Below are 19,871 nucleotides of genomic sequence, written 5' to 3'. Positions count from 1 at the left end.
GGTCCAGGAGGGCCATCAATGAACTGTCCGTTTTTACAATGCCTCGTCTCTCACTTCTTCATTTCGACATTCTTCACCAAAGAAGCATTCTAGTCCCATGACTCACCAGCCTTGTCAAAGCTGGTATCTGATAAAATGAAGCCAGATTCACCAATGGCTGACAGTCTATTGTTCCCAGAATTGCCACTGGATGAAAAGAATTGCCACTTGGTTGAAAAAAGCCAGAGCTAAATTTTGTTCCCCGCTTGGCTGAAAGCTGCCAGCCAGATGTGTCGTCCTCGAGGCTCTCTCAAATCAGCGGAATCGGCTGTCCCAGCTTTGCGCATGCGCCTAAGCTCGCTGCCCCGATTCGGTCTCTCCATCCATCCACTTGATTCCTTGCGTGCTTCAGCTGCACATCCGGAGCGCTCCATCAGTTCCTGCTCTCATCAACTGAAAAGCAATTTCATCACTTGAATTTCTCCAGCTAGCTCCTGGCTGGTTCTTGAACGCTTCCTCTGGGTACCTCAAAGCCCTCACCACCCAGACGAATCCAGAGCTTTCATTTCCTCCACCGATAATCTGCAACAGCTCACGAGCCACTCAAAGTCCACACCGTCACCATGGTCATATGCTTTTTTTCGAGGCTCCTGGTCCCGAGCACCCACAGTGCTCACTCTCCTACAGCTGTACCCCATGATGGCTGCTGTCTGCCGGTTGCACGCCTCACTACTGGCAAAGTCAAAAGTTTGTTTTTCTTACAATCTCTCGAAAGATGTTCTGGCTGATTTTTGTTGGTTGGTTTTATCAACTTGACACAAGCTAGAGGTCTTTGGGAAGAGGGAGTGTTAATGAAGGAATCGCCTCCACAAGCTTGGCTTATAGACAAGTCTTTGGGAACATTTTCTTGATTAATGTCTGGTAATGGGAGGGCTCATGTTTGATGGTGCTACACCTGAGCAGGCGGTCCTGGCTTGTATAAGAAAGCAGGCTTAGCAAACCATGGGTTCAAGCCAGTAAGCAGCATCCCCCACAGCCTCTGCTTCAGTTCCTGCCTCTAGGTTCCTGCCTTGAGTTCTTCCCTGACTTCCCTTCATGACGGACTGTGACCAGGACATGTAAATCAAATAAACCCTTTCCTCCCCAAGTTGATCTTGGCCATGATGTTATACCATGGCAATAGAAACAAGTTAAGACAAGAGATCCTAAGAGAAAGACTTTGGTTAGAAGCTCCTGTAGGCTTGCCAGTGGGAAGACAGAAAATGATGCAACTTGACTTGCCCGAGACAGGGCTCTTTTGTTTCTCCTGTCCATCCCTTTCTCACCCAGAAACACCGAGGCCTTACCAAGTATTAAGCTGCGACTCTACATCCAAAGTTCCCTAGCTTAGAAATAGAAAGTCTATAGGCCCTTGGGGTGTCAGTGACTGCTGTAACGGGGAGCCACTTCAGAAACAGTATTGAAACCCCTGAGCCTTCGGACAAAGCATGCAATTAAGAGCCGAGGACCGAAATGCAAGCTAATTTGACTTATTCTGAGCTGCTCCAAAGGATGGTACCAGGATCTGAATGAGCAGACACCCCGCTCTTCTCCAGCACCACTTGAAAGTACCCCAAGAGGATTCCGGCATTCAGTCTCCCTCAGCTCCCATAAAGCCATTAGTATTATTATCATGCTTGACAGATGGGGAAACTGAGGCACTGTGGCTAAACAGCTCGTCTCGGGCACCAGGCAAGTAAGTGATAGAGCCAGGTGCCAGGCCCAAGCGCTCTGGTTACGGAGCCCCGTGGAGATAGAAATCCGGGCCCAAGATGAGGAAGGACTGGGAAGCAGTTTATCAATTCACAAAAGGAGGCTGTTTTATGAAGCACTTAACCCGAGTCTGAGGGGCCACTTTCGGGGGGTGTTGACTTAGTAAATGTTCCTTGGCAGCAAGTTCAGAAGCCAAGCCTGACTAAGCTGAAAAGGGAAGATGAGGGGGGGGCGAGAAGGTGGGGAAGTTTATGAAAAGAGGGGTACAGATTTTTTTAAAAAAATAGCCAAAACTCCAGATTGAGGAAGGAAGAAGGACACCCCGGATCAACAAACAGAGACCAACAGACGATTTCTGTAGGGCCAAATGAATCCGTTCAGACAGACTCCTGTCTTCTAGGCGCTCTGCTCAGGAGCCAAGTTCCAGGGGGAGAACATTCCCTTGGCCCAGCCCTGGGAAAGTGTGACAATAAAACCACTGATATTTACGGCGTGTGTATTCTCCACCAGGCACAGCTGAAGTGCTGCAAGCATGTGCTTTCTTCCCAAAGCACCCCTACAAGGCTGATGCTGGGAGAATCAGCACAGAAGCAGAGTCTGGAGCACCTGCCCAAACTCACCCCGCTGTCCAGCCACGGACTGGAATTCAAGGCAAAGCTATGTGGTATTGCAGGGGGTAATAATCTAATATCAAAAGGGAAGGGACCCAGGATGGCATGTTGGTGTGGATAAAGGAATTCTAAAGAGATAGAGAGCATGGACGCTTCCTCAAGACTTGGTCTCCCGAGGGGGTTCTCAGGCAAGGTTTCCAGCATTACCGTTTGGGGGGGGGGAGAAAGAGAGAGAGAGAGAGAGAGAGAGAGAGAGAGAGAGAGAGAGAGAGAGCGCTGAATGAAGGTAGATGAAAGAGAGAAAAAAAACACCTGCAAAAGAATGACTCGAAGCCAAGCATATCACACACCTGTCCTCCCTGCCCTTGAGAGGCCCAGACAGAAGGATCCAGAGTCTGAAAGCTGTATAGGCTGGAGCTCCAGACCACATTGAGACATTCCTTTCCTTTCTTTTTCTAAAAAAATAAAAAGCATCACTGGCAGAACAACAGAGAACCCAAATACTAAAAGTAGTTTGAGAGACTGCAAGTAATTGAACAAAAGCAGAGAGGTCGTTTCTCCCAATGGCACCTGGTGGGAAGGAAGCTGGAGGCTCTGCTAGAACCCGTCACTAGTTCAGGGCAAGTTCGGGGTGGGATGGGGAAACTGAATCTTGCCTCAGACTGCCAATGAGAACTGTGTCGTCTTGTGAAAATTAGTTGACATTTCTGAGTCTCAGCATCCTTGTCTAGTTTTAACCATGCCTATGCCCAGGAAGTGTTGAGCAGATAAAAGAGTGGGCATGAGATGGTAAGCCCTATACAAGTGCATGTTACACATTGGGTACTTAACTGTCAGCTACAAGCCCAGCATGGTCTCAGGACAAGCAGATAGAGCCAGCTCAGTGCTGGGAGCCTAGAAAAGCCCCTGTTGGGGGGCCGATAAGCAGAGCCCTCAGGACAGCAGGAATCTTGACGCAGAGGTCAGAAAAGAGCAGTGCCAGCAGATGAAGGCCCTGAGCAGACAATGAGCAGGTGAGGAACGGAAAAGCATCCCGGAGCCTGAGAGTCTGGGGAATGGAATGTCAGAAATGAATCTCTGGAAAAACATTCTTCCTAAAATATAATTGTAAGAATTCCTTTTTGTACAGCTCTCAGAACAACCCTTTGAAGTCTCGGAGGAAGGCGTGGACAGGGCTCGGGGAAGACAGTTGGGAGCCTGGGTTCTGGCTGCTGGCCTCTTGCTGATACCCAGGAGGTGCTGGAGCAAGGCACTGAAAATTTTAAGGTCTCAACTTCTTTGTCTAGAAGAAGGAGAGTTACCAATCTACCTCTAAATACTGGAGGAGAGAATAAGCGAGCTGTGCTTTAAGCACCCAGTAAAGGGTGTGCACTGATCATATGAAGACTTTCCTCCCTTCTGCCTCTGATATGCGATGCCAACAGAGCAGTCAGGGAGTTGGGACAGGTGGATGGTTTTGAATTCCTCCACTCTCAGAATGCCTTACGTGTTTCCAGGGGTCTGGAATGTCCCTTTCATTTCATCCCGTTCTACCTTGATCAAATCCTTATCTAGCAAAAATCTTTTATCCTGCACGACAGAGTTGAAATATCAGGACCTCAAGGAATTGCTTCTGGGCATCCGTTCAGCGTGGGACCTGCTCTTCAATTTCGAGTTGATTTCCCTCTTGCTTTGGGTTGTAATTAGCTCACCTCGGCATTTTTTCTATCTAGGCTATTATCACACAATTCTCTCCAGAACTTTCCTGTTTTGTGGGGACTGGGGAGAACTCAGGTCTCCATCTGGGGCAACAGCTACTTCCATCTGTGGGGTCACTCCAGGGCGGAAGGAAAAGATGATCTAGTCGGGGATACTGGGAGCAAGACTGGACACAAAAGACACTATATCCATCGCGCCCTAGCCAGAGTCCCCAGTGCTTGCTTTATACAGCGCACAGAAAATGCTTCAGGTTATTTAAAAATCTATAGAAAAGATCCTTTAAATCAAAGAAAATGTTTTAAATATGTATTAATAACATTCACCTAATTCACATGACTTTATGGAAGAGGGGGCCCATGAAACAACAGTAGCCATGACCCACAAAGACACAAGGCAAGTGAGGTTCAGTCTGGTCCCTGCTCCTTCACCCCAGGAGCTGCCCGTGAGTAGGAAGCAATCTCTGCCTTACTCGGCATCGGGCAAGAGCACATCCATATGCAGCATCGCAAGGGGGCTGAGAAGAACAAAGCCCAATGTTGCTGCATGTCCTAAGCCAGGCCTTTGAACTTCGTCCCATCGGTAAGCGAGGTAATATAACATACTGACCTCCTTCTGCCTGGCTGCTTTGCCTGTCCTTTTCACTTCTTCCTAACTTGGGCAGGGAATGGGAATGCCATTTATTGGGCCCATGAAATCACCGTGTTGATCCTCTAATGATCCTTGCTGGTTAGGTCTGATCTTTATTTGACAGAAAAAATAGACATTGATGAACAGGCAGTTTAAAGAACTCTGGATTGACCCCACTTTTGGAGTCCAGGTGGAGTTCCTTTTCCATATTGCCCTGGGCAGTAAAGGCTCAGTCAATGTGTGTTGAGATAAACCAAAACTGCAAGAAAGCATTGGCAGCCGGCACAACACTCAGGAAAATTTCCCGAAATTTTTGACCTGGCAATTATAAACTTCAGAAGCATGATCCAACGTTTGTTATTCCTGTAACAGGCTGTTTATAAAGCTCTGAATCCATTTTCCTCCCTTGAAGAATTGCCGTCAGTTGGAATATATTTTTACATGATCTTTTGCTATCTTTGTAGGAACAGATTAGGGCGGCGGGGAGTCCTTTATCTACCAAAGTACTTAGAATAAAAATAAAATGTTTGACTTTCATGGAGACAGACTGAAATATGAGTAATCATGTACTTTTTGAAGCTCTTGTCTATCCCAGAAGGCCAAGACTCAAGATTGACCCTTTCTGCTGTCTCTGGCCTACAAATCTCCCCCCCCCCCAAGACTTGGAAAGTAGAGATGTTTTGGGGATGGACCTGACGGATAGATGTGTTTGTCCCATTATTCAGGAAGGACTCTGTTTCCTCTCAGACAAAGGCCCAGGAGATCACTGGCCATGTTTAGAGTCCTCAACTATTTGCCAGAAGAAATGTCTTGGAAGGAAAAGACTCTCTCACTCTCCTTGCCGGATGGTGTTCCAGGATTGCTGGGCAAGATGAATTAAATGATCTGAGGAAAAAATGGCCATTCTCCATCTTGAATTTACATGTCTTTCTATACGAGCCTCAAGAAACGTTAAGCCTTGAGCCCACCATATACCCACGGGACCTCCACAGCAAGGACTCAGGTTAGAGAAGCAGGCTCACATTTCTAGGCTAGACTGACATTCCCAAAATATTCTAGATGCAGCTTCACAGCCACAGATGAACCAGCTGGGCAGCTTTGACTGCCATCCACCTTGTCTTCCTGTTGGTTAGCCATGTTCCCTACATGGAATTCACTCTTCTTTCTTTCCTATGGCAGTGGAAGTTTCCTATGGGCAAGGACCATGTCCATCAAGGTCACAGACTTGAGCACCCATGTGGTTCTGGAGAACGTAGGTTTGAAGGTGGGATAGACCTGGATTTCGTAATTCTGTAGACCTGAATTTTATTCAAGTCTCTCATCTGTAAAATGGAGGTGATAATCTCATAAAACTGCCGTGAAAATTCAACAAGCTCATATTTAAGGCATTTAGCTTGAGCCCTGGCACACTGTGGGCACAGGGGTGACAATTTGAATGAGAAATGTCCCCCACGGGCTCAGATAGTTGAACATTTGCTCCCTTGTTGGTGGTGCTGTTTGGGGAGGTGGGAAGTAAGGAACTCAGTGGGGGGTGGGCTTTGAGAGTTCCAGTGCCATGGAACAATCCTTCTGCACACTGTGGATACGTGTTGTGCCCATTGTTAATAAAAAGCTGATTGGCCAATGGCTTGGCAGGGGAGAAGGGTGGAGTTAGAGGAGATGCCACGAGATGCAGAGAGAGCAGGATGGGAAGTATGTACATGAGGTAATCAAAACCTCAGGGCAGCACACAGATTAATAGAAATTGGGTCATTTAAGATAAAAGAGCTAGCTAAAATGAGTGTAAGCATTTGTAATTAAGAATAAGTCTCTGTGGTTATTTGGGGAGTGGCTGGCAGGACAGAGCTGATTAGCAGTCTACATAGAAAACCCCGCCTCCATTCCAGTTGGTGCTCTGCTTCGTGTGATTGAGGTGTGATCTCTCGGCTTTCTGCCCCTGCCGCCACCATGATGGGCTCTGTTGTTATAGCAACAGAAAGCAAACTGGAACACTTGGTAAACATCATCTGCTACTATGATTATAGTAAACACTAAATGAGTATTTTCTTATTTTTCTTTTTCTCAAGTGAGTGAACGCAAGTAAACATAATGCCTGGAGCTGACCCTATTAAGAATTCTGAGAGGGGCTGGAGAGATGGCTCAGCGGTTAAGAGCATTGCCTGCTCTTCTAAAGGTCCTGAGTTCAATTCCCAGCAACCTCATGGTGGCTCACAACCATCTGTAATGAGGTCTGGTAAGAAGCCGGCGGTGGTGGCGCATGCCTTTAATCCCAGCACTCGGGAGGCAGAGGCAGGCAGATCTCTGTGAGTTCGAGGCCAGCCTGGTCTACAGAGCTAGTGCCAGGACAGGCTCCAAAGCTACACGTCCTCCCTGTTTCCTGTTTCCTCAATGGGACTTGCTTTCCAACCCGAGCAAATGAAGATGTCTCTGGAGGTACGGGAACTCCTCCTTCTTTCCTTTATGAAGGCTTGTGCTGACACCCGGCCGACCCTTTGACTGCAGGGTGCTACTCTGGTTCTGTCTAAAAATGGAGCTCTCGCTATTTCCCAACATACACGCGGGCCCGGATGAAGTGCTTTCAGGAGTTGGCTACCCTGTGAACGTGGTGTCCATGGCTGTCCCCAGCGTCATCATGATTCCTGCTGCATCCTCAGTACTGTCATTTGTCATGTTATTCAAGTCAAGCGTATCTCAAAAACACCTAACTGCGACCTGAGATGGTCGGGCCCGTGCGCTGCACAATCAGTACCCACCTTCCTGTGATGGAGCGGAAAGCAGAGATTTCCCTGGCAGTCCCGAGCGGGAAGAGACATAAGAAAGCTCCTCCTTCTGCGGCACCTACCTTCCAGCACCCACTGGAAAACACTGGCTCGGAGCTCCAGGACTCCAGAAGCATTGTGGATCCACTAGCATCTAGCTTCATGCATCGGCAGTTAGTTCTCACTTTCTCCAGGACAGATGGTTGGATGGTTTCTACTTTCATCCCTTTTTTAAAAGAGTCGCCGGGCAGTGGTGGCACATGCCTTTAATCCCAGCACTCAGGAGGCAGAGGCAGGTGGATCTCTGGGAGTTCGAGGCCAGCCTGGTCTACAAGAGCTCGTTCCAGGACAGGCACCAAAGCTACAGAGAAACCCTGTCTCGAAAAACCGAAAAAAAAATCTAATTTGCAATTTTAAATAAAAAGGCATGCTTCATGCTTCCTTCATATACTCTCATTCTGAAAAAGGCTCTGTCCCTGCATAGAATCTGATTAATGAGCACATTTTTTTCTATTAAAAAAGAATTCTGAGAAAAATGCAAGCAATGGACCTGAGTGATGAAAGAGAATGCAAGTTGCTTTGGTGGTAGATTGGTGCATAAAATATATTCAATACTAAAAGTATTCCATTTAATGTAAAACTCCAGAGCTTTATATCAAATACCAATTCTAGATATACGTGGTAGTCTGAATGTCATTGGCCCTCACAATCTCATAGGGAGTAGCACAATTAGGAGGTGTAGCTGTGGTTAGTGGGTGTGGCCTTGTTGGAGGAAGTATGTCACTGTAGAGGTGGGCTTTGAGGTTTCCTACACTGAGGATGCTTCCCAGTGTCTCAGTCAACTTCCTGTTGCCTGCAAGATATAGGACTCTCAGCTGCTCCAGCACCACATCTGCCTGCATGTTGCTATGCTCCCCACCATGATGAACCTCTGAAACTGTAATCAAGCCACCCCAATTAAATGTTTTCCTTTATCAGAGTTACTGTGGTCATGGTGTCTCTTCACAGCAATAGGAACCCTAACTAAGACACTATATGTAAATTTATAAAGTTGCATAGATTTCAGATCTGGTTAATTTTGGTATGTGGTGTTTTGTTCATTTGCAAGGTTTTTAATAATAAACTGTATAAAAAAATTTTAAATTCTCAGATCTAGACATGGTAGGTGGCACACAGTTGTAGCCCCAACACTTGGAACTCTAAGGCAAACTCATGAATAAAAGAGAGAGGAAAGAAGGAGAAAAGGAAGAGAGGGAAGAAGAGGAGGAGGAAAAGGAAAAGTTCTAAGTAGGATATTGCTAGACTGGCTTCAGGGGTATGGTAGAAGGGACCAGAACCCTCACTTGAAGCTCTAAGGGATGAACAGGTAGTTCCCAAAAACCCTTGCTTTGCCCAGAACAGTGGGAACTGAGATATGCTAAGTTGTGACCCTTTGTTCTCAAGAAGAAAATGGTTCAGAGCACAGGCGACAAAGCGCCAGCATGGAGGAAGTGTACCCAGGTCCCTCACCTGCCCCAGACTTGCTGTCTGGAGACTATCAGCAGAAAGCCCGCTCCAGCTTCCCCTGCTATTGTTCAACACTCACGCTCTCCCGATAACCCAGCTCCTAGAGCCACGGCCCAGATGGCCTACACTGCCACGGGCAGGAGTGTGGTCTGTGAGGGTCTTGCTGTCAAAAGAGTCCTGGGAAGAACAGACTAAAAAGTAGCAGTCTGAGGTCTGAAGTCACCGCAGCCTGCAGCAAGTCCAGATGCTGGAGGCAAAGGCAACAGGCTCTGAAGGCAGGGGGCTTGGCTACTGACTGTCCTTAGAAAAACCAGCTGTCCCAGCTCTGGATGCTTTAGAGACTCTCTTAGCTGTGGTCAGTTTAGGAAGACAGCCAAGAAGTGCTAGAATGAAATCATTGGGCAAAATACCTAAAACATTGCATTTTAAAACATGGGTCAGAGGTTCATTGCCCTAAGAGACTGTTGGTATCCTCAGACATTTTGCCATTTTTTTCCTTTAAGAATTATATCCTCCCAGAGTTGTTACACAGAAAAGCCCTCTCTCAAAAAATTGTATCCTTATGCCAATATCTAAGTCTGTGTACTTAATATAGTCATATAGTCTCTCTCTCTTAATATAGTCATATAGTCTCTCTCTCTTAATATAGTCATATAGTCTCTCCCTCTCTTAATATAGTCATATAGTCTCTCTCTCTTAATATAGTCATATAGTCTCTCTCTCTCTCACACACACACCCATGTGTCTGTGTCTTTGTGTGTGTGTGTGTATGTGTGTGTGAAACTTCACAGCTTTTATAGCAAATACCAATTCTAGCTATGTGTGTTAGTTTGAATGTAAGTGGCTCCCACAATCTCATAGGGAGAGATACTATCAGGATCTGCTAGGGTTAAACCCAGAACCTTGTGTATTTGAGGTTCTACTACTTAGCTGCATTCCCTGACCTCTTAATATACTTGTTTGTTTGTTTGTTTAGACAATTCTCTGTATATCGTAGGCCAGCTTTGAACCCACACTCTCCATCTCAGCCTCTCAAGTGCTAGCATACCAACAGGCACCACCGTGTCCTGCCTCAATATTCTCTTCCTTATGCCACGAAGAGGTTTTTTTCCCTGACTTTGTAAATAATATTCAATGTAAAATGAAAAAATACGACCATACATATGAATATAAGTATATATATGTGTGTGTGTGTGTGTGTGTGTGTGTGTGTGTGTGTGTGTGTGTGCATATAAATTCAACCATACATGCGCCTCAGATATGGCTATGGAGCTCAGTGGTAAAGTACTTGTCTAGCATGTAGAAGGTTCTGGTTGCTCAACCTTCAGTACCATAAAACAAAAACCACAGGAAAGAAAGAAGAAAGTAAAAGATCACCTGAAAGGACCGTCCCTGAAATAACTCCTATTTATAGTCCATGATTATTGTCTATGTAATCTATATATCATGGTCATGCCTATATAGACATAGATATATCTTTTCATAAAAGCTATGCGGGTTTTTTTTTTTAAACTATGGTCACAGCTTTTAGATAATCCCAACACAAGGATTCCCAACTACTAGGAAGTAGGTCAGCACCCACTATGGATCTCAGGTTTATATATGACTAGATGTGGAACATAATAAAGCATTTTAAGGAGATAGGCATTTTTATGGCCAGCTATGTTCCACTGCCTTAATGGAGATTGGCTTACATGATGTACATGTTTTGGGTTGGCATTCTATTACAAATCCCTGACTTATCAACCAATCATTATCTATGTGTGGTAGACAACATGATATATTTGTTCTTTTAAAATGCCTGATTTGTCATTTGAAAGTTAATATAAAGCACCGAGTGACAAAGCACTGTTAGGACCCAATACAAAGAGATCCTGTGATCTGTCTCTAAACCAGTGGCAGTGTTTGAAATTTAAACTCCCAAGAAACCTAAGACACAGCCCCAAAAAGGCAACTCTGCAAGGAACCTCAGGGCCACTTGCTCTGAATCACTATATTAGAGATGACAGGTGGGTTTGGAGAGGCAGGCAATGTGTGAGGGGTCACGGAGCGACGTGGCTGGCCTCGTACGAAAATGTGTTTTCTTAAACCATTATCTCACTTTCCCCACCTCATTCTGTTTCCTGCCCCATGTAACATAAGCCAGAACTATTTCCCCTCTTTCTGAATCACGCTCGCCCAGAGGAGACTGGCTTCTCTTCAATGCAGCCACTTTCGGAAATAGAGTCAAAGGTAGGAACGGAGGTTGTGGTGAGGATAGGAGCAACAGTCGCCACAGCTACATACAAGCTTCAAGTAATGTTCTGCTCGTACACATGAGCATATGTGTTTATGTGGTCTGCATATGTCACTGGATCCTCAAAACAGCTGACGGAGAAGTCAGAGGGGAAACTGAGACACCCAGAAGTTAGATATCGTCCCAGGATCCAATCTGCAAGAGGCAGAAGCAGGTTACAGGGCAGGTGTGGTTCCAAACTCTGCTGTCTGGACCACACACCACCACCACTTACAGAAAAAGGAGGCTAGACAAGCTATGGCACCTCAGAACAGAGCTAGCCAGGCCTTGCCATTTTCATCTCTTGTGCTCAGGTGAGGATACCCATGGGAAGAAGGCATGTCCCAAACAGCTTCCTGGTTCCCCAGGGCTGGTTCCAAGATGACTAGACAAAGCTTCCACAATTTGGGGGGCCCTGTTTTTGTGTAACACTTCCCCCCCCCCCCAAGACAGGTTTGTAGCTCTGGCTGACCTGGAACTCGTTATGTAGACCAGGCCTGCCTCCATCGCACAGAGATCCACCTGCCTCTGCCTGCAGAGTGCTAGGATTAAAGGTGTGTGCCATCACCCCTGGCTGTTTACTGATTTCTTATGTAAAACTCTCAGACACCTGCATATCAAAAGAATCCCTATACCCAGCTCTCAGCCTTCAATAATGATCCATGAGTGTTAGTCCCTGTGGCTTTGAAAAATCATGTATTCAATGTTTCACCTTTCTAAAATGTGGTTTTTTTACACTGTTTAATGTACCACAAGTGTTAAATATCATCATACCGTACATTTTCTGCTCTATGTATGAATGAACATATGTAGGCAGGTGTGCTCAGACAGAAGGCACTAAAAGAAGCACCGTTGTTGGTCGTTGGAGGTACACCAAACATGTAATGACAGAAACACAGTGGGAAAATCTGGGTTCTGGTAGCTCCATCGCTCACCGCTTCCGTGACCTCGCTCATCGCTTCTGTGACCTCGCTCACCGCTTCCGTGACCTCACACCAGCCACGTTCCACTGCCGAGTCTCACTTTCCTCATCTGTGTCACAGAAGTAATAAGTCTTAATTCTACCTTCCTCTCAGAGTTATCCTGTCAGTCAAGCAAGATTGGGGACATGAGACACAGGAAACATAAGGTGTCATGGCCTCAGAAAACTGAGACCTGAGGCCAGAAGGGTCAAAGGGTCACACCAACAGTAAGTGGAGAATTCAGGGACAACAGGAGTAGCCCAGTTAGGCCTTTTTGTCCCCTTTGTCTCCTCGGGCACTTGACACAGCCATGCCCTTTTTTGTCGGTTGGGCCCTATGCAGTTCAAAGTTGTGGGGTGACTAAGGTCTGCAGCCTTTCTCCCCTTAACGCCCCTTCTCTGTGCAGCTTATTTGAGTTCCTTCTTTGGTTGGAATTTCCTCAAAACTTTGGCTGGGGAATTCTTTCTGTCAGCTTTGGCTCTCTAGCTGACTTTCGCCCAGTCCCCTGGCCAGGCTGGGTATTCTGGGACAGCGCTTCTCTGTGTTCTCTTGTGTATGCCGAATGCTTTGTCCCCCTCCAAGGACACAGAATAGACAAGACCCACCACCAACAATGAGAGGATTCAAGATGGTACCAGGGCTGGTAAGAACACCAGCACACATCTGTGGCAACCACACTGTCTCCTAGATGGCACCCAGCCTTGACTTTTCTCCTTTCCCCAGCCTTCCAGGAAGGTCAGGAATGCCTTGGTCTTCATCACAGAGTACAAGGGTCCCTAGCCTGCCCAACACTTACTTGATGCTAGGTTCCAAGGGGTCCTTGTCATCACGGAGGAGACAGGCAGTGACAAGTGCAGCCCTTCTGAGTAACCGCAAGTCAGGAATAAATAAACACAGACAGCCCACCTGCCACGCCGCACGCACAGAGGCTGGGGGTACTGAACTCGTACACAATTTGTAAACCACCCAGGGAATATTTTTAAATTGGGATATTTTTGCCCTTGAGGCACTCTGGGGACTTTGCTCCTCAGCATGCCTGATGCCTGAGAATGGCAACCTTCCAAGAAGACTCATGGATCGGGTCATAAAGGTCACATACTCTGTGCATTTCCCCAGAAACTGAACTGGTGCCCCCAAACCCCAGGGGGCTGCTCAGTGGTATGGGTTCAGGGCTCTGGGAAGCCCGTTCTTTGCCATATTGGGGCATGGGATTTCTCTCTAACGCCAAAGGGGGATTGCATATACCCTGAAATATGAAGACAGTAGCCTGGGTACTTGATCCCTGCTCCAAAGCTACAGGTGTTATTCTTATCTGTGTGGACACTCTCGATGCGTATTTATATCTCAGTTCTTAGGACGTTATCAGGCTCGGTGCAGACGCGACATTTGGGAGGTGATGGGGCCGCCCTTTAGGACATATGGAATTAGCTGTTTGTGGCAGGGGCCATGGTTTTTCAATGTGTGATTTTCAGAATACCAATGGTGCCCTTTGGCTGCGCATTTACGGGGCAGCTACAGTACTAAAGTTTGACCAAAGTTAGTGAAATATAACCCGTATTTCAAGAAGACTATGAAGAGAGTTGGGGAGATGGCTCAGTGGTTAATTGCATGTACTGCTCTTTCAGAGGATCCAAGTTCGGTTCCCAGCATCCACGTGAGGTAGCTCACAGCCACCTGTAACTCCAGTTCCAGGAGGTCTGATACCTCCACAAGGACTCGCACGCGCACACACGCACAGCACATATAATAAAAGTAAATCTTTAAAGAAATCTATAGAACAAACAGAGAGATGGATCTATTATGTTAGCACATAGAGAAAATTGCTTCAAAGGAAGTAGTAGGAAGTTTGGTTAACACGAGAATAGAGTCACCCTGAATACATGACATACCACTGGGGCATCTGACTTCGCAGAAGAGCGAATAATGACTCAGAGCAGACACAGTGGGGAGCAGGGAGGAAATCAGACACAAGGGATTCCTAGAAACAGGGTGATTTTGTTTAAATGTTCTCAAGTGATCTGCCTCCCTAAACAGTCCTCTCTTTCCTGTTCCTGTAAGAACATATCTGGGCTGAGTAACTGACAAAGAAAAGATTTATTCAGCTTGTGGTCCTGAAAGCTGGAAGCTCAAGCAGTGTGGTACAGTCTCTGGCTAAGGCTTTTTGGGTGACATCACATTACAATGGATGATTCATAAAAGGGCCATGTAACAGATCAATTCACAAGACAGGAAACCAGAGAGCCACTCAAGGGTAGGACTTGGGGGCAGTGGTGTGACACAGTGAGCGAAAACCCTTGCCACCAAGCCTGCCAACCTGAGCTCGATCCCAGGAGTCACATGGTATAGGGAGAGAACTGACTCCCCCTTGATGTCCTCCGACCCCCACGCATGCACCATGGCACACTGCACCCTTCCTAACACACACACGTGAACACACATACACACACACACACACACTCACAGTAAACAAATAAATAAATATAACTTAAGAGAAAAGATTGGAGTTGTTTCTTTTAGCAACTCATTCTCTTGAAAGCTCACTAGGGCCCCCACAGAACTCCCTTAATCCTTTCTGAGATCTTTTTTTTAAAAAAATGTACTTATTTTTAGTTTATGTGTACGGGTATTTTGCCCGCATGTATGTCTGTGAACTACATGCTCACAGAGACCAGAAGATGATGATGGGTCCCCTACAGTGACAGTGACAGATGGTTGTGAACTGCCATGAGGGTGCCAAGTGGGTAACAGGGATTGAACCTGGGTTTCTCTCAGAGAGTAGCCAGTGCTCTTAACCACCGAGCTGTCTCTCCAGCCATCCCCCTCCCCCTTTGAGATCTTGATCCCCCTCCCCGGTGATCTAAGGACCTCCCACAGTGAGGAAAAAGTCCCCAACTGTAGCGAGCCTGCGTGGTGTCACACCTGATGGAGATGTATAATCAACTCCTGAGATGGCTAAGGCCTGACCTATGCTATGATCACGCAATGATTATTAGCTGCCAGCATATGCGTGAACCTATTGGCAGTGCCCACCTGGCAGTTCGGGGTTGGCAGCCCATGCCTACTTAAGGGCTGGGAGAGGTTTGCCCGGAGAGGGAGGAGAGAGAGAGAGAGAGAGAGAGAGAGAGAGAGAGAGAGAGGAGAGAGGGGAGAGGAAGAGAGATACAATTGTTAAAAAGGTCCTGGAATAAACTGCAGAGAGAAGAGCTCTGGTGGTCGCGTCATCCTTGCGGGACGAGGGTGGCCGTGACACCCAACAAGCAAACCGAAGTGAGGTAAATGAAAGATGAGGCAAGGGACACTAGAAAAGGCCGGGTTAGGGAACCCACATGCAGCCGAGTATGCGGTAACGCAGTATTTTGTTGCTTGTCATCTCTAGCAGCTGCTAAGCTTGCCATTTCTCCCGTTAAGTAAGCACTGCATGCTTGTCCTGAAAATGTAGTCTCAAAGTCTCCTGGCTCCTTCTTTCTCCTCCCAGCCTCTCCTGCATAGACTCTTGTGGGACTGGTGCTTCACTAAGGTGTTTCCTCCAGTGGGTGAGGGAGCCGCGGTAGAACTGTTAGTAGGGCGGGTGCATGACTAAACAGGTCCTCAATCAACAAGTGTGAGCTTTCAGAAACCTGAACCTTTGGCCTACTGCTGCCTCCTAGGTGGCCTAAGGACAGTTAGGAAAAGGAGTCCCTTCTCCACGGTGCTCTATTCCCGTGTGTCAGAAGATTATCACAACACCCGGCTTCTGTTATAGAGACACTCTGCCGGAAACTCTTTCCTTACGTGAACACAGGCATGCTGGGGCGGCGGGTGGTGCACGCCTTTAATCCCAGCACTCAGGAGGCAGAGATAGGAGGATCTCTGTGAGTTTCAGACCAGCCTGGCCTATAAGAGCTAGTTCCAGAACAGGCTCCAAAGCTACAGAGAAACCCTGTCTCAAAAAACCAAAACAAACAAACAAACAAAAGCCATAGAATGCCTGAAATGCATCTACCACCCCTTATCTGGGGTGAGTGTGCATTGTACAACCCATACAACTGCACACAATGACTCAAGGCTCCTGGGCTCTCTTTAAGATGAGGGTGCTGCCCTGTGTGGCAACAACGCTCGAAGCAGGAGATTCACGAGTTCAAAGCAGCAGAGGAGGCTACACAGAGAAACGCCATCTCAAAAACTACGTAAGCAGAACTGCTGGGCTGAGGTTCAGGGTGGGAGAGCCCAGCCAGCTGGTCCTGAAAAAGGAAAAAACAAACAAATTAAAAAAAAAAAAAAAAAACCATGGACAACAAGATTCTCTGCAGGTTAGGCCACTTGTTCCCAAGCCTGAAGACCTGAATTCGATCCCCAGGAACCCACATGATGGAAGGAGAGAACCCAACTCCTGCAAGTTGTCCTCCGACCTCTGCTCACACGAAGTCACATACAGACATCTTACACACACACATACACACATCTAATTAGTTAACTAATTAATTAAGTCTAAAGACAAAGGTCAAGCAGCTAGAAAGGGCCCTTTCTCTCCTGAGCGCACCAGGTGCTGAAGGCAGACTGGGGCTGGCGTCTCCAGGCTTCCACTTCCTGCCACATTTACCTCATCTCACCCCCACCCAGCCTGTCTGTTGCTAGGAGACAATCTGGTTCCGTTGTTCTTTGCTGTGATGTCACCTTCTTATTGAGGGACCCTTAGCCACCTTGCTTAAAATTGCAAAGCCCCACATCGCCCTGACATCGTCCCCATTTACAAACCTTTGGGCACACTTCATATTTAGTTACTGAGTTTATCATCCATCGCTCCCCACCAGATTGTAGGCTTCCTTGAGTAAGAGTTGAAAAATCTCTTTATGCCTGGATCAGCAGCTGGCACATGCTAGGCGCTCCAATACTGGCGAAACGAATGAATTACCTTCCTCTTGCCCGCCACCTCCCTGTTCTCTCAGTTCTGTTGCTTTTGGAAGCCCTTTTTTGCTGAATCATACTTCGATTGGCCCAAGACCTTGAACCACCCCGTTCCTCCATCATCACCACATTCCCCAGAGGAAGACGTGGGAACTGATTACAATGGCCCTGGACGACAGTACATTAACTTCAAGCCCATTATCAGTACCTTTGGGTGAACTGGTTGATAAGATTTCCATTGGATTTGGTGAGTCTGTAATACAACTCCTCGCTTTACGAGGAGGAGAGTGAAGTTCAGAAATGCTAAGAAATGAGCAGAGTGCTGCAGTCAAGATTCAAACACCGAGCCACCTAAGAACAAAGCCGACTGCCAAATAGTGTCACTGCTCTCAACAGGTGTTGCCAGCTGAATAGTGACTGCGATTGCTTCGCAGCAGAAACTCACTGCCAACGTTCACCAAGCAGGTTTGTGTGTGTTGCACACAGTTCCGGTGATAAGACATTTTCACCGAGGCAGATGGCTTCCCACCTGGGGAATTACAAGCAAGGAAACCAAAACAGGAGCTGTCACCACACAACTTGAACTTGAGGAAGAGATTGTGCAGAAAAAAAAAAAAAAACTGCATCTGTTCAGACGCTCCTTGGGGCTATTTTCTCTGGTCAGTGAAGTGGCCAGATGGAAGGGCTTTTAGACTAGCTTTTCGTAATGGTGCACTCTGCCTAGAAGCTAGCAAGTCTGTGCTGAGTTCTCTGGCCTGTGTTGGTTGTTGGATTGGTGGTTTGACTTCATGGATCCTCCTGCCACACTTTTAGTTGCTGCTTTCTGTATCATCTAACTTCTTTAAGCCTGTCTAATTCCCAGCACTCACAAACACCACTCTTCCTGGATCTCTCAATATTCTTCACCTCTGTCTTCAGTGGGTCTTAGCGGCTCAGACTGGGCCAAGTCAGGCTTGCAGATGTGGAGAAATGAACTGAGTTTCTCACTGTGGGAATATTTCCATGACATGAGAGGCCAGCCGGGCAAGCATCGGGACAATGTGGTTACCAACACACACTTGGAAATTTGACAAAAATGACTTTGAACCACTGAAGAGCAGTGGTATCTAAGCCTGCGCAGCCTCTACCCTGAGCCTGCATGGGAAGATGAAGTAGACATGACTCCTGGGGAAACAGCAGCCTGCAACTGCTTCTCAGTCATGGTTTCTCCTGGAGAGAGCGAATGGATGCAGGACTGGTTTCCATGGTGAAGGATGATGCACTCTCCCCTCTCTCAGAGTGTTTAAGTGAGACTCTCTAGACAGTGGCTTGGACAAGAGATTTACATGTGGCGCCTACAAGAAGGGGTGCGAGTGGGTGTTTGTCAGCAGTGTGTCCTCCACCCTGTCTGGGATGTGGGCTCTGTCTCTACCCACCTGTGTGACAAGTTCCTTAACACCCCACTCAGTTTCCTCACCTGTGAGGTAGCAACAATAGTGTCTGTTCTTTCCCTAGTAGTTACTGTTTTATTGAGTGCTTGCTAAGAACTGTGCAGTCAGAGACAGTATACCTGGTGGGGTGACAGAATAAACTCTGGGTCGGAATATCGGGATCCGGGATTGGACACCATTGGATAAGTAGTTTGAGCAGTCATTTAGCCTCTCCGTGCCTTGTCCCTCTATTTCATAGCATAGATAGCACTAATATTCTCCATTCTGGCATTGATATTAGGATTATATTTCATGGTACATACTTCTGATGTCACCCAGAACACAGCACTACATAAACACTGGCTATTTTTCTAGGTACTGAACTGAATGGAACTTATACTTTGGGGGATACATCATTAGTCAGTGAATTAGTTAATAATGCATTAGGGGGTGTACCGATGACTATGGGGAATGGAGCAATGGGGTAGAGTATAATCGTTGACAGAGCGGTCAGTGTGGACCTCCTTGAGAAAGTAAAGCCAGGGCAAAGAGAAAGGAGGCGAGGGAGGGAATCCAGTTATCTGACAGGAAGTATTGAGCAGAGAGGCCAGGCGGTACAAGAGCCCTGACCTGGCAGGGGTACTGCATGCTCGGGGTGGGGGGGGGGGTAGCAGTGAAGAACCTAGTAAAGGAAGACGGGGAAGGAAGGAGGAGATGAAGTCAGGGCATGCCACCAGCCGTTGCGCGGACTCCAGATTTTATGCTCTGGGAAGCAGAGAGCCACTGCAGGCTTCTGGGTAGAGGGAAGGCACAGACTTGAGTATCTTAGAGGAGCAGCTTCTCTGTGACAATAGCCTGGGGAGGAGCAAGAGGAGGAGCAGAAGGAGCAGCTAGGAACCTGTTATAATAACCTAGGCAAGCACAAGGGGGTAAGATGGCGGCTCTGAGAAAGACACGGAATCTTCAGGAGTGGTCAGTTGCTAGTGTGTTCCGAAGTTGGCGACAACAGAATTCACCAGAGGCTGTGGATGTAGAACATAAAGGAAAGGGGGGGGGGGCGGTGCAGAGGCCATTAGTTAAAATGGGAAAGCTGAGGTTTAATCGGGTTTGCTGTGGAGGATACGAGTCTCAGACTATTACTGAATGTGGGTATGTCAAGTTAGTAGATGGATATGTGCGTTTTAGAGAGAGAGGTTTGTAGTCCGTGAGAGTGAAGAAGAAATATGGAAAAGTAGAAAAGAGGAGCAGCGATGGACGCTGGAGCAACACCGGTACTGAGATCAGGAGACAGAGGGGCTCTCGGTGAACCTGAAAAGGGGGGGGGAGGGAACTGAGTGTGTTCTCCTAGAGTGTAGTAGTAGGAGCGGCGGGGCTGTGTCCCCAGCACCCCGGCCGCCTGGCTAGCTTAT

The sequence above is a fragment of the Microtus ochrogaster genome, chromosome 21 (assembly GCF_000317375.1).
Source record: "Microtus ochrogaster isolate Prairie Vole_2 chromosome 21, MicOch1.0, whole genome shotgun sequence".
Lineage (NCBI taxonomy): Eukaryota > Metazoa > Chordata > Mammalia > Rodentia > Cricetidae > Microtus > Microtus ochrogaster.
The sequence above is the reverse complement of the archived record's forward strand: the minus strand, read 5'-3'. Positions refer to the sequence as shown.